This window comes from Rutidosis leptorrhynchoides, chromosome 1, assembly GCF_046630445.1.
Source record: "Rutidosis leptorrhynchoides isolate AG116_Rl617_1_P2 chromosome 1, CSIRO_AGI_Rlap_v1, whole genome shotgun sequence".
In the NCBI taxonomy this organism is placed as follows: Eukaryota; Viridiplantae; Streptophyta; class Magnoliopsida; order Asterales; family Asteraceae; genus Rutidosis; species Rutidosis leptorrhynchoides.
Genome location: NC_092333.1, coordinates 595,932,928 through 595,947,543, shown reverse-complemented (window position 1 = coordinate 595,947,543; position 14,616 = coordinate 595,932,928).

The window sequence follows — 14,616 nt, the reverse complement described above, 5'->3', positions numbered from 1 at the left end:
AAACCTCCCATCCAACACATGGCCAATCATCCTGCACACCGGAATTGAATGTGGACGAATGGTTAAATTTTGGTAGTACTAACGTGATGCAAACCCCGACAAATCAGCATACTCATTCGGGTAATATTCATTTAGATGATGATGGTGATGAACCCGTGAATTTAGCATATAATGATCAGCCGGTGGTTCTTCGGAGGATAAAAAAAATCTACACGTTGTGGGACAGGAAGTCATCTGCTGCGTCATCGTATAATTTAATTATTTCGTTTATTTTATATTGATTGTAATAACTTAGTTCCGTTTTCGAATACTTTAGTTTCATTTGAATTTAATAAAATGTCGTGTTTGTTATTGATATAAACGTCGTTTTTATTATTTATCATATATATCATGAGTATTATTGCTTTACATATAGTGTTTTTTGTTTTGTTTTCAAGTTTTTATAGTTTATGAACAAAATAGAGATTAAGGTAAATGTATAGAAAAAATTAGGGTTAACAGAACCTAACTTTTCGAAGACCGGTTTTGATAACATGTAATTCAAACTCTGAAAAGTGCACTTTTTGACTGACTAGACACAATAAGTATAAAAACCGACCTTCCCAATACCGGTTACTATGACTGGATATCTGACATCTGAAAAAGTGCACTTTTTGACTGACTGAACACAAAAAGTATAGAAACCGACCGTCCTACTAGGCTTGTAAATTTTTTTAAAAAATTACTATTTCTGTAAAAACGTATAAAAAAACTAGATCAAATAAAAGTTCGCATTAAAGTTGAAATATGTTGTTTTTGTAGGATTAATGTGCAAGGTACAACATATAACTATATGGCCAACTTCATTTGAGCCTTCGGGGTCACACACATATACACCGAGACGTCAAATAAAATATATATGATGTATATATATATTACTCAAGTAACAAAATAGTAAATCGAAATTAATTCATTTACTATTCAGATGAATAGTAAATGAAACGAAATTAATTAATTTACTATTCACATGAAAGTGACATGATATAAATTATTAATTATAAGTTACATAACATACCCCTAAAGTATTTGAGAAATACGACTTTTTAAATATATAAGATTTTCAAAATCAACTTGGTTGGTGAATGATTGTACTCCGTATCTTTAAAAACGCGTTTTAAAATCAAGTGGTTTACTTTTGCATATATATATATATATATATATATATATATATATATATATATATATATATATATATATATATATATATATGTTGAGCTGGTAACGAAATGAACTACCACAATTGTAATTTATATTATTCTATTATCACACGTAAACCGAGAGCAAACACCTTTTGTTTTTTCTTTTGCAAATCTTGAATATGGAGTATTATCATTTTAATTAATCAAGGGTTGATTAATTTGTTACTTGGGTTTGGACTAGCATCCATTGACGTTGTTTGAAGTGTAGTGTAGACTATTCAAAGAGACGGTCATATTTTTGATCGTATGTTTCTCTCCGTTCATCAGTTTCTTCAAGAAAGGTATATCGTTAACTCATCTTATGATTTAATATTCATGATAATTATTATGGTGTAACTGGATCATTGGGAAAGATTAATCGTGTGCATGTTTAATTAAATAAGTGATTATTTAATCTTGTAAAAGGTTTTATGAAATAATAAAAAATTATTATTTTAACTATCCGCTGCGTTAATCTGACTAAAAGTACACACGGTTTTCCAACAGTGGTATCCGAGCCGCTTTTACACCATCTTAATTGTCGCGTGACTATTCTTTAGATTTAGCTTTGTGGTGTATTGGTGAAAGTCGAAACCTTTTTGGTTTTTAAAGTCAACGTGGTTGATTTAGACTTAACCTAATGACGCACAAATATGATTGAAAGAATATCACTAATTTAAATTGTAGATTTAATTATTATGGCTTGAATATTTATTATAATTGTTGATTTCTGCATTCCATGGTTGTACACATGCATTGTAACCATGTACAAGCTATATGTAGATTTTAATAATGTAGTTATTAAAATTGTGATTGCACACATAGCCCATAATGCCCCGACCTATGTATGATTGTTGTGCTGGTTGATTACGGCAATATTAAGTCATATTGATTTATAAGAAAGGCCATTTTGAAGCCAAAGTTGTATTATATTTATTTTTCATTTTCATAGTATTGTATTTAAGTTTATTCTAAATTGTAAAAGTATTAGATTAGTTGTATTTTTCAATTTTAAATAAATGTAATAAGATGAAGATTAAAGATAAAGATGCAACGTGGAGTTTGACTTAGAAGATGGTGAACATGTCAATTTGACAACGATGACGTTTGTCAAGTTTTCACTTGATTATTGAATTAAATGGGAGCTACAATACTACCCTTAGTTTGAGCTCTTGATCTCATGTCGGCTCATGAGATCAATCATAGGATTTTTGGGCTAGGCTATGTGTGTGTGATGCATGGTTGTGTTTTAATTTTGCATTTATATATAATTGTTGATTAGAATATATATGCTAAATGTTTTTGATGAAAACATTAAATAAAATCGGTAACGAGTTTCAAATATTAAAATTGATGATTTTAAAAGGTTAAACTCTAACAAGTTTAAAGTTAAATAATTTTAAGACTCAAGTTATATATGTTTTTGATGAAAACATTAAATAAAACTCTAAACGAGTTTCAAATATTAAAATTGATGATTTTAAAATAAGTTAAACTCTAACGAGTTTAATGTTAAATGATTTTGAAAGTCAAATAATATATATGAACGACATCTTTTAAAACTGTTTTAAAATGATACACGTTTGTGTATTTGTTATTTTTATATCCTATAAATTAAATAACAAATTAGATCACAAACATAATCGACATATACAATTGGTTAAAATGTTTTTTAACTAATAGTGTAGCGAATCTTGTGTGCATGCATTATTCGTTGACACAAACTTTTTCCAAAATACCTCAAATTTAAGTCATGTCATCCAATGAGCTTGCAAACACTCCTCATTATTTTTCTGATCTAGTGAGACTAGGCTGAATTATAGCCACGAGGTGGATTTTTCGATCTAGTGAGACTAGCGTGAATTTTCACTATTTCCAAATTGGATGACTTAGTCGTATTCACGGTGAGACCTGAGTTCAAGGCAGGACAAACATGCCATTAGATAATAGTAGTTTGTTGGACTACATATATCTCTAGGTCCCATAAAGATCTAAGAGTGTACTTGTAATGCAATTGGTACCCGCTACCTACCAATAGACTCCATAACTGCTAGCTGATCAACAGATGTGGCTATGGAACCTCTATGTGGATCTTAGGCTTTCATAAATTAATTATTTTTTAAAAATATTATAAAAACTTGGGTAGTTAATTTATTAAAGCTCAATATCGAAAATACTAAATTGAATCGTATATCTGTTGTAGATGTCAAATAATCAAAACGTAAACCAAAACACACTTTCTTCTTTGTTGGAGAAGGATAAATTCAATGTTCAAACTTCCTAGACTGGCACTGCAACCTGAGAATTGTTCTCAAGCATAATTGGAAGTTGAATAAAGTTTAGAACCCATATCCTTTCTTCATGTTGTGGCAGTTGTTGCTGCTCAGCAAAATGATTATCGAATGTTGTTCGATGATCAGGAAGAAATAGGATTGAAGGGTGAAAAAGAATAAGCCGAATACTTTGTGGAAGGAAAATGACAAATCATTTGCTAAGAAAAATATTCCACCTTCCAAGAAGAAAAGCCCAACAAAAGACACCAAATGTTTTCATTGTGGAAAGGTTGGCAATTGGAGAAGAAAGTTGTCCTATCTTCCAATCTGAGTTGAGAAAAGGCAACGCTGGTGAGACTAACAAATCAGGTATATTCCATATATAGTTATATACTTCTTCTAATGATTCTTAGATCTTTGTTAACTGGTTGTGGTCTTCACACCTTTAACAATATGAAGGGAATGAGAAGAAGTAATAGACTGAAGAAAGACACACTGGATTTGCAAGTAGGTAAGGGGGATAAAGCTTTTGTTAAAGCTATTGGTACCTCTGAACTTACTTCTCTAAGTGGTCTTATTGTTTTGTTGGAACAATAGTATTATGCTCTCAATACTGCGAGCGACATAGTTTGAAAGATGTTAGTATTGAACTTGCATTTACATACTTAGGTATTTCAGTTTCTAAGGATAATATATTTATCTTAATACCTATCCACGTGATGATATTTTTGAAATTGATATGCATAGTGTAATTTCAAATGAGAATTCTGTGTATACCTACATCGCCAAAGTCTTCAAGCAAGACTTGAATAAGACCTATCTATGACATTGTCATGTTGGTCATATAAACAAACAATGCATTTCAAAACTTCAATCTAATGGACTTTTGGAATCAATTGACTCTGAGTCATTTGATGTATGCGAGTCATGTTTATGTGAAAAGATGACAAATGCTTCTTTCTTCGATTTAGGTAAAAGAGCTAAAGATCTTTTAGGACTAATACATACTGTTGTATGTAGCCCTTTAAGAACAATGTATAGATTTAGTTAATTTTACTTCATTACATTTACTGATGAGTACAGTAGCTATGATTATGTTCACTTGGTGAAACATAAACATAAAGCTATTTAACATTCAAAAGTATTCCAAAATGAAGTAGATAATCAGCTTGGAAAGACCATTAAAGCACTTCGCTCCGATGGAGTAAGTAAGTTTATGAATCAAGAGTTTTTTTTGGACCACCTAAAGAATTGTGGGATTGTCTCATAGTTCACTCTACCTTACACACCACAACACAATGGTGTGTCTGAGTAAGAGGAATCGAACTTTACTTGATATAGTTTGATTTATGATGAGTCTGATTTCTCTACTACCGTCTTTTAGGGATATGCATGAGAGTCTGCTGCAGGCATACTCAATGTGATTCCAACTATGAAGGTAGAAAAGACACCATATGAGTTATGGCATGGGAAGAATCCCAAGTTGTCTTATCTGAAAGTCTGGGGTTGTAAAGCGTACATGAAACATGACACTTCAAACAAATTAGAACCCATAACTATCTAATGTTACTTTGTACGATACATAAAGGAAATAATGAGTTACTACTTTTACTACCAAGCTGAAGACAACGTGTTTTCTGCTCGGTCTGCTGAATTCCTGGAAAGAGATCTTCTCTTACAAGAAGTCAGTGGAAGTAAAGTAGATCTTGAAGAAATTCAAGTACTTGAAAGTAACATACCTTCAGTAAGCACTAGCAATCCACACGTTGAAACTGAGCGCACTGTTGGTGAGCCAGAACGTGTTACACCTGCACTTTATAGATCTAGTAGAACTCATCGGCTTACGAGGTTTAAACTGATTAATTCAGATAAACCTCAACTAAGGGATTATGATGAACCCTCTAGCTACGTGAGGCCATATCAGATCCTGAATCTGAAAATGACTAGATTCTATGAATACAGATATGCAGTCCATGAAGGATAATCAAGTATGAGACTTGATTGATCTTCTACCCAATTGTAAGACAATAAGGTAAAAATGGGTCTTCAAAGGAAGACTGATATGGACGGTAATGTAAACACTTTTAAAGCTCGATTGGTGACAAAAGGTTATGATGAAACTTTTTCACCAGTCACGAGCCTTAAAACAATTAGGATACTTATTGCCATGGTTACTTTTCATGATAATAAAATATGGCTAATGGATGTCAAAACCGCTTTCCTAAATGGCGACCTAAGCGAGGACGTATATATGGTTCAGCCGGAAGAGTTTGTGAATCCTAAGCATACTAATAAAGTATGCAAGCTTCTAAAATCCATTTATGGATTAAAGCAAGCATCCAGGAGCTAGAATCTTAAGTTTAATGAGAAAATCAAAGTGTTTAATTTTTCTCAAAACCAAGATAAGCCCTGAGTTTACATTAGAGCTAGTGGGAGCAAAGTAGTCTTCTTGATCTTATATGTTGATGACATATTACTTATTAGAAATAACATTTTAACTTGCAAGATGTCAAGTCTTGGCTTGGAAAATGTATTTACATAAAGGATCTTGATGAAGCTACTTATATTATTGGAATGTGGATCTATACAATAGATCCAATTGGCTTATTGGTTTGAATCAAAGTACATACATTATCTTGCAGAGATTTAACATGCAAAACTCCAAGCATGGAGCTTTGCTAATGCAAAAGAGCATAACCGTGAGAAAGTCTCAAAAGTCCTATCACATCAGATGAGATGAGACAAATGAAATGTATCACATATGCTTCGGCTATATGATCCATTATGTATGCCATGATATGTACTATACTCGATGTTTCGTTAGTTTTGAGTTTGACGAGTCATTGTCAACATAATCCAGGTGAAGTACATTGGATTGTTGTTAAGAATATTCTTTAGTATTTGCAGAGACTAATGATATGTTCTTGGTTTACGGTGGTTTGGAAGAAGAGTTAAGTATTAAATTTTATACTGATTCTAGTTTCCAAACTGATTAAGATGATTCTCGATCCAGTCATGTTGTTTCTTTATCATGATGGGCAAGACAGTTGATTGAAAGAGCTCTAGACATAGCACTATTGAACAATCTACAACAAAAGCAGAATACATTGTTGACTGAGAAGCTGCTCAGAAAACTGTCTGGATAAGGAAGTTTGTTGTTATACTCAGAGTAGTACACAACATTTAATCTTCTATAATATGTAATGTGATAGTTCGAGTGTTAATATACTTTTGAAAGAATCACATGTACATAAAAGTATCTGACACATTCTTCAAAAGTTTGACTACATTCATTAAGTCATTAAGAGGAATGATATTAGTATTCTTAAAGGTTCATACAAATGATAATGTGGCTGAACCGTTCATGAAGCCCATGATGCACAACAAGCATGATGATCATTATAGTAATACTGGACTTCGTTATGTTGCTGATCTTTTTCATTTGTAATTTAGTATTTGGATATTTTTGAAACATTAAGCAGTTTTATATTAATGAATTGATATATAGTTGGTATGATTGTTTTCATTTATATCACTGTGTTCTATATTAGCATGTTTAATCCATGAATAATTGTTGATTATTCAAAATCTCCATAATCGGTCATGTTATGGGAATAACATGAATTAAGATTAATGTGAAATTTTGGTTATATTCATTGATGATGAATAGTTAACTTGTTGAGACCAAAATTCATATGTATTCATTGATGATGAATATTGAAATGACCCAACCATGAGATGTCACTACATGGATCGTAGTCAGTAGTAAATCTTTTAGTGATTATGTTTTTGTGTCTTTAGACTTGTGATGCACGCCCGTCTTGATGAGTGTAGCATTGTATTTTGATATGGTTAAACGCTGTCCTGAATAAGGCTGTTATAAAGGCCATTGTTGGGTATAATGTAAAGCTCGTGATAGACACGTGTATGCAATATAGGATTTGTCCCTCTAAAATTTTTGGAGTTAGATACATTTTGAGCTCCTCGATGAATGAATAAGATATTTGTGTGGCCGCACCCAGATGTAATTAAGATGATACTTATTTAATTTGGTGATCTAATTCAGTTCTAAGATCGAGAAACAAAATTGTTAAACAAATGATAATGACCGATGATCCATATCTCAAGTTTAACTAAAGTATCTGAAACAAAAGGACGAATGACATTTAAAACTTACCATAAACAGTTTCGAGAAACTACCCTCACATGAATTTGGGAACAATGACGTGTTGCTAGACGCTTATCATTATTTGTATAGTTACTTGGTGTTGTGCATGCACAAGTGGGAGTCTGTAGGATTAATGTGCAAGGTACAACATATAACTATATGACCAACTTCATTTGAGCCTTCGGGGTCACACACATATACACCGAGACGTCAAATAAAAAATATATATGATGTATATATATTACTCAAGTAACAAAATAGTAAATCGAAATTAATTCATTTACTATTCATATGAATAGTAAATCAAATGAAATTAATTAATTTACTATTCACATGAAAGTGACATGATAGAAATTATTAATTATAAGTTACATAACACATCCCTAAAGTATTTGAGAAATACGACTTTTTAAATATATAAGATTTTCAAAATCAAATTGGTTGGTGAATGATTGTACTCCGTATCTTTAAAAACTCGTTTTAAAATCAAGTGGTTTACTATTGCATATATATATATATATATATATATATATATATATATATATATATATATATATATATATATATATATATATATATATATATATATATATATATATATGTTGAGCTGGTAACGAAATGAACTACCACAATTGTAATTCATATTATTCTATTATCACACGTAAACCGAGAGCAAACACTTTTTGTTTTCTCTTTTGCAAATCTTGAATACGGAGTATTATCATTTTAATTAATCAAGGGTTGATTAATTTGTTACTTGGGTTTGGACTAGTATCCATTGACGTTGTTTGAAGTGTAGTGTGGACTATCCAAAGAGACGGTCATACTTTTGATCGTATGTTTCTCTCCGTTCATCAGTTTCTTCAAGAAAAGTATATCGTTAACTTATCTTATGATTTAATATTCATGACAATTATTATGGTGTAACTGGATCATTGGAAAAGATTAATCGTGTGCATGTTTAATTAAATAAGTGATTATTTAATCTTATAAAAGGTTTTATGAAATAATAAAAGATTATTATTTTAACTATCCGCTGCGTTAATCTGACTAAAAGTACACACAGTTTTCCAACAGTTTTCCATGTACGGAATCCATAACAAAAGTTCAAAATTAAGAGAACAAACTTCCATCTTCGGAAGATGACAAAGACGGTAAAATATCTTGAATTTTAATGTGGATCTATATATTATAATTATAATAATTCATGTAAAATCAAGATAAAAAACATATCATCCATCATCCATCTATTTATAAATCATGTCATCATCCTTGTTCCCACCATGTTATTACAGTAAATGAATAATTTGTCCATATGGTGAAAAGCTATCAAGATCAAACGGGAAATAGATAGTAGGGTCAAAGTTCCTTGGCTTTTTTTTAATACTCGGTATCCACTTTAATATCATCATATAGAAGATAGATTTTCATACATAACAATGTTTTTATGTACCTTTTTTAAACGGGACTATCGCCCTCACCTAGATGGAAATTAATCACCTTCGCGATTATATGTCACTCACACACTGACACGTTATGAGGAAACTTAAATTGAAGGTTGGGAAAACCCCTCCAAAAAGCTAATTGCTTGCAGTACTAATTAGATCCCGACCCTTGAAATCGAGCTTGTGTCTACTCATTGAGGACAAACAGGACGCCCCTCGTATACCACTTAGACAATGACTCGATTTATGTACCTTTTTAAAGGATGTATGGGCTATTTTTTCAAATTCTTGGTATGTTTAAAAAAATACAATTAAAAGTAGTTTGTATGACACATATATCAAAGTAAAATTGTTGATCCTTGCATACCTTTGTTCCCAAAAAGATGGCTTTAGGAAGAGGGTGGTACAAAGAGGGTTGTTATTTTGGAATGTTGCTCTTAAATTTATGCACATGGGAACAAGGCTGTCTATTTGAGGGCTCCTTCTTGTGTCTTTGGTAGGGAAATATGCTTTGGTTCACCCAAACAATGACTACCCCACACAAGGGCAACTCCCCCCTAATCTTGTCTTAATAGTCCCGAGACATGTTTGGGCCATGTACCCTTCATGGGTCCTACGAAATTTTTCTAACCCAAAACCTCACATCTTTACCTCTTGTGGCTTATAAGTAGTAACTCATTTTCTAACCATGATATTTCATTTTTCTATTTATTTACTTACTTAACCATTGTTTATATATATATATATATATATATATATATATATATATATATATATATATATATATATATATATATATATATATATATATATATATATATATATATATATATCCAGAAATTATGGACTAACTCTTGGTATTAGGTATTGGAAACAATTACATCATAACTCAATTAATTTGAGTGCATCTAAAATAATAATACACGTCATCTTCAAATAACTTTAACTAGTAAAAACTTTATATATCCATTTATACTACTCACACCGTCGTATTAATATTAATATTTTAACTTTAAAAGTCTTTTTTTTAACTTTGACTTTAAATAGTTTTATTATATTAAATATTATTTGATAAAATTTATATCAATGGATTGATTTTTAAATATTTTTACCGGTATAACGTTTATGAAATATTATATACCACACACAACATAATTTAAAGTCAAAATTGTAAAGAAAAAACTTATAAAGTCAAAACAAAACTATTAATATGAAACGAATGAAATTCCTCTTGTATAAAGAGTGAAGTATACTTGTATCTTTTTGTTAGTATTAATTTTTTTTTAAAGTACCATCTGTTTAATTATACTAGCTTACTAAAATATTTGTATTATGTTTATAACCCAAAATCTGATCTTGATGGTGTAGGTGGGGTTAGCCCTTGTCTCTATTTAAGTTAAGGTGGCTAGCCAACTTGTATCCATAAGACAAGTTTGGAGAAACATAATGACCAATATGAATGACCCCAATCTTCTTTTCATTCACCAACAATAAAGACCAGGGTGGCAATAACTAATGTCATTTTTTGCACAAAAAGAAACATTGATGTGTTTTTAAGTTGCAGTTACCTTGCAGGAAGCGATAATGATAACATTTGTTTGATGTTTGCAGACAAATTTGATTGATTCGCAGATGTTAACAAATAATTTGATAATTATGGTCAATATATCAAAAATGACAAACTTTCATAGTAATAATATGATCAAAACTTTGTACTTTTGCAATCAAATGTTTCATATCACAAAAGGTGTCATTTATTGTCTATAAATAATAAAATAAATAAAAGATTATAATTATATGTTGGTATTGTGAAGTTCTTGAACAAGAAAAGAAAAAAAAAGTGGAACAAGGACCCTCGCGGATCACGAGGGTAAGATCCCGGTTGGCGATATTTGTGGTCAAATCGCGAGAAATCATGACGAACTTGGATTGTGTTGATCCTGTCTGGCTCTCGGATTGCAAGGTACGTCTCGCAAACCGCGAGGTGTTAATTGCACATGAAGTTGATTTTAATTAAGAAACGTTTTGTTCTACATCTATATATTGTTGCCCTAGATTCCTGTAACAGTGTGCACTTAAATAACAGAAGAAAATCTATGGTTTGTGACTGTGGAGTAAACCCTTTTTCGTATTCGGAGTTGCGATATAACCACATTATATACTTGTGTCGTTTATCGTTTTCTTTATCGTTTATGCTTTAGTTAATTCGTTGTTGTTCGTGTGTTTTGTAAATGATGTAAATCACATGTCTTGTTTGGATCCTACAAATCATAACCAGTGGTATCAGAGCCAGGTTTGAAGATCGGGCACGATGAAGAAATGAAAGCATGCCTTTTTCGATACAGTTGATGATCTGTCATCATCAGGGTTAATAAACGAGGGGATTAGGATTTGTTTTGCAATGTGTATCCTGACCAAGTGACTTAATTAATCGTTGTGAACTCATCATGGGTATAGTCTATGTATCCAGGAGTTGATCACACCAGGATTGTTCTACGGTTTAGGCGGTTTATGATGGAACTAATCTGGATAGTTGTATTATGATGGCGATTTTTCGAGAGGGTTACGGAGTCAGGGTTCAGACCAATAGGTTCGATGCAAAGAGATTTTTCGAGAGATATGGGTGTTGGATATGAGTTCTCATTCTTCGTGATCATGTGCGAAGGAATGATCGAGCTATCGACTTCGGATGTTCATGCACAGATGTAGGTAAAAATACATAGCGGGTTCGATAACCGTTGGATTACCTTGAAATTTGGACTGTAGATAGCAGACATATTGACGCATACTTGGTAAAATTTTGGGGATGATCATACAGTTGGATTTTTATATACGAATTTCAATGTTGCTATGGTTTCTGGATGAATATCGGGTTTGATGACGCGAGTGGCGAGACGGTTATGTCATGGAAAACTTCGGGTGGTACATGGTTGATTATCGAGGATGGAGTTTTGTTACGAGAGCTCAGGTGGGTGGTTTCTCTCTGGTTTGGGCGCTTGGGTAACGAACGTGAGTTATCGGGAAAGTTTTAAACTTGTGAATTTTTGAAACAGAATGACCAAAGTGATTAGTCAGATATTCCGGGGAATTTAGAATATGCGTGCGGGTATAAACTTCCATCAGTAAGGAAATTGGTTGTTGAACGGTGTCAGATGGAACACATTGGATCGGTGCTCGGGTTTTGGTTGATGGTTGATTGAACAAAGGGAGTGGTTTTCTACGGGGTGACCAAATTAGGAATCTTTAGGTGATGGAGGGCGTGGATAATCTTGTAAGTCCCTGAAATTGAGATTTCTAGATATTTTGTAGGCTTATGGGAACTCAGTGGAAGTTTGGTAACTTAGAGAAGTATCGGGCTAGTGGGAGTTGGACGATTAGTGTGAGTTTTAGAGACGGTTATGCGACGTGGGTCTCTAACTTTCCACAGGTTTAACGCGTTGATTCTGTAACACTAGGGACTCGAATGCTTGTTTAACTCCCCAATGGCAAAGAAATTTGCAACTGAACGGTGGTACGGAACATGTTTCTTCTCGGGTAACCGCAGTTTATTCTTACGCGTACAGTGGGAGCATCCTTGTGATTGAGTAGATGAGTTTGTGAATTCATAGTGCTATAAGTTGAAAGAGGTATATTTCGAGGTGGTGACTGCGTTCTCACTGGATGCCTTGATAAATAGTCTATAGGTGCATCTGTCGGATTTTCTTATTGCTAGGAAAAAAAATTCAGAGATAGACAGAAATTTTGTGGTGATCGTTGACATGTCGGTTGCATGTTTAGATATGTCTAGAGCGATGAATGAGGCGGTGTAATATTCCGGTTATAAACCAATATTGAAGTTTCACATACTTCTGGTGTAAGTAGATGATCTTCTAGTGTAAGTAGGTGATTGTAAAGACCCTAATCTTATGAATTCCAATACTTATAAATAAAGGTAACTTAATAGATAAATGAGCGTCATTCTTATTCGAATTCAAACCATAGTCAAAACCAAAGTTGACAACTTATTCAAAAGTACTATTAAACCAAGAAGCTACTAAATCTTGAAGGAAATCTCTAAGGCAATGTGCTAAGTTCACTCCACTCTACACTCTTCCCTCGTTCCCAACGCCCCCTTGATTACCTGTCGTATAAGAAGGAAAACAAAGAATACGACTGAGCCAAAGCACAGTGAACGGATATAACAAATAAAGGAGTATAGTATGACATGCAAATTTTATTTCAAAATGAACTTATTTTCAAAATAACTTAGTTGCAAAAAAAAGTACAAATATGTATAGATCCACAATACCATATATCATGATGCATATTTCATAAAATAATGCACTAAGAGTCAAAACAAATATGTACAAAGTATCAAAATGAAATCATACGGTAGCTACTCCACTAATCATCCATATCGGTGACATTTCGTATGATACTACGATGAACGTACACCGTTAAAACAAAATCCTAGGATCGATCCATACGCCTCCTATCAAAATATAATAATTAAGAGCTCGTACCAACTACCGGGTAATCAAAAGGAGACGCCGTAGATATAAACAAATACACCGCTACGGTCGATGCCACATTATCGGTGTCATAATAATGCGCCTACGGGACCTCCATGGATAGGTTACTCTTAGGCATTTTTTAAGAAACCGTTTTAACCGACTTATTAATTATAAATGTTCAAAAAATTTTAAAGTGACTAACGGACTTTAAAGTATGTTTTAAAAAGATTTAACGAGTTGATTTAAGTATTTTACGCTTGACTAAACACTTTAAATGTTTAATAATATTGTATGTCATATTATTTTAAAATCACGTGTCACCCAACCGATCGGTCCAACCTTTTTCACGAGTCATGGTACATAATATCTTAGCCCTTTACAAAATTAATAGCTTAAACGGGACTTAACGGGACATGTAAAGCCACACAGAATGAGGGACACTCGATACGTATCACCGTACCACTTGCCACACTCACACATGTTCTTTACCGGGATGTTTCTGACATTTTTCGGGGCTGTTTCAAGGCAAATACGGGCTGTTTTCGAGGCTGAAAATAGCTGCTGTTCAGGGACAGTTTCACAGCCGTTTTGGGCTGTTTTCGGGACTGATTTGGTGGGGTTTTTGAGACACGGTTTTGACACAATTTCCAAAGGCCAAAATATTATGATTCCTCAACTATTATACACAATTAGCAACCTCGCTAGTACATCCAAAATGAGGAAAACATAACACATTTCAAAGGCTAATAGACAAACAATTTTAAACAAGCATGTCATACAATAATACTTATACAATTCAAAACAAAGTTTTGAGAGGAAAGATTTACCGAAGTGATCCTAAAACCACCTAGAATATCCGTACCTTATGTTGAATGACGAAGTCCAAGGACAACAAAATACCACCAAAGGAGACGATCACCTAGCCAAATCTAATGAATACACACGTATGAGTACAAAACGCATTCAAATAGGGAGTATGTAATATCCTTTTTTTAATTAGTGTTGCCATATGATTCCTAA